The sequence below is a fragment of the Echinops telfairi genome, unplaced genomic scaffold (genome assembly GCF_000313985.2).
Source record: "Echinops telfairi isolate 266 unplaced genomic scaffold, ASM31398v2 ScPeMD7_70;HRSCAF=299, whole genome shotgun sequence".
NCBI classification, from domain to species: Eukaryota; Metazoa; Chordata; class Mammalia; order Afrosoricida; family Tenrecidae; genus Echinops; species Echinops telfairi.
Genome location: NW_022103968.1, coordinates 40,904,188 through 40,906,089, shown reverse-complemented (window position 1 = coordinate 40,906,089; position 1,902 = coordinate 40,904,188). Strand labels below are relative to the sequence as shown.

The following is a 1,902-nucleotide window of genomic DNA, read 5'->3' as shown; positions in this document are numbered from 1 at the left end:
TCTAGGGACTTCACCAATTGTACTGCAGGTCTCTCTTCTTCAGGTAGGACAGTTAATTGTCTTTTTAACCCTGAATATTTTGATAAGCTGGAATTATCGTTCAGAGTTTGAAACAATATTAAGAAATAACCCCAATCATATTTAAATGGACACCTTCACCAAAGCAAGATAAACGTTATTTATATCAGTATTTGTACACTTTAAACAATTCCTATTAAAGTCTTGTGAAAGAAGCCCTGGTGGCACTGTGACTTAGGTCTTGGGGTGCTAACTGCAGGTCAGCTGTTCAAACCCACTGGCTGCTTCTTGGGGAAAAGATGAGGCTGTCTGCTCCCACAAGATGTACCATCTTTATCATTGTGAGTCCAAATTGATTGGGTGGCGGTGGGTTTGGTTTGGGTAGCTTTAAGTCTTGCAGCACTACTGTTAAATTATTCCTCCTTATTTTGCATAAGTAACAATGGAAGGACAAAGAGGCCAATTCACAAACAAGTTAAGGAGGGGGTAGAATAAAAAACTTCTGACATCCATTACTTAGCTCTCTCTAGTTCTGTCACATGGCTTCTATTTTTGTATTTTGCTGTTGTGTAGAATGTATATTGGTTGTTGGACTTCTTTCTCTTCTTTTTTAAAATAAAGACTTCGACTTGGTGACTAAGCTTCCCAGGTTTGAACCTGTTTCAAAAATTAGTGCTGAGTAATGTAAAATGTCATGGAAGTATTTACTATATTCACTATGATAATAAATAAAATTTTTGTAATTTTAATACCAAATCTCTCGTGGTCTCCATGTTGATATACAAGCATAATTAATTGTAAAAATTTGACATTTAATGGAGCTTGAATCAATCAGGCAATGTAAGGTCATTTTCTTCTAATATAAATTTCCTTAAATATATGAGGTTTTGTTCATGTAGTTTAATTAGTGTTTACTTTAATGATGGACTATGTCAAAGGGTGAGGAATTGCTATGCAAGCCATGTCTGATACGCTTTTGCTTCACTAAAGGGAACTATAATCAACACCACACCTGCCCAAGATGATTCCCCGAGGCAGTGCTTAGATATGCTACCACCCTCCAAGCTCCTTCCCTATTCTGCCACCAACTCTCCCTCCCTTCTCTGCTGGACTTGATCCATCCATTGCAGCTAGGTCTAGCCAGAATTCATGGGCAATCCTCAGGATTATAGAGATTTACAAGGGAGATTGACAGATTACAAGTTAGGATCAGAAATGTTCCGCATATGGTTCTTTTGTCTGCAGTGCCTCTTCTCAGCCATGCCAGCAGGCACACCTCTCTCAGTTTGGCCTCCTAGCTCCTTGACCTCTGCCCTGCATGGGCAAGTGTTAACAAAACTCCATGAACGCTGACAGATGCCTGATGGCGTCCCATTCTGCAAGTCATCCTTCTGCCAGAAGGCACTCCGCTTTACTGCTTCCCTGGGCCAAGAAGCCCACCCCTCTGTTTTATGCTCTCAATACTGCCCCTCTCTGCCATCTTTTCCCCACACAGCCACCTCTCCAGGAAGGCCACTTGGCTTTTCCTGCACGGTTGTGAAATTCCATTCTTCTTGCTTCTGAGAACTATCTCAGAATTCCCACTGCCTTCTCCCCACTTTAGAGTCCTGTATACCCTGTTTACCTGATCCTCCCTCGTCATTTGGTGGCAGTTACAAGGGCTATGAAGAGAAGAACCACACCAAGTAACTCACTGTGCCACAGAGGAAGCTTTAGAATGTTTTGGTGAAAAATGTGTCGTTTTATAGAACTATATACAATAAAATAATACTAACAACTGGAACCTACAGCATTGGTTTTTCAGTAGTTTGTTTTTGAGGGCACAGACCATAGGAAAGCAAGCACAAGTTAAGAATTGCTTATGATTTGAATGTAGTTGTTGTT

General features: G+C 40.6%; 1 protein-coding gene across 1 annotated transcript in view; it reads left to right on the top strand.

The window, feature by feature from the left end:
* Window positions 1-1,902, top strand: part of MINPP1 (multiple inositol-polyphosphate phosphatase 1) — a 41,703-nt gene that overhangs the window by 36,192 nt on the left and 3,609 nt on the right. The window lies entirely within an intron of this gene.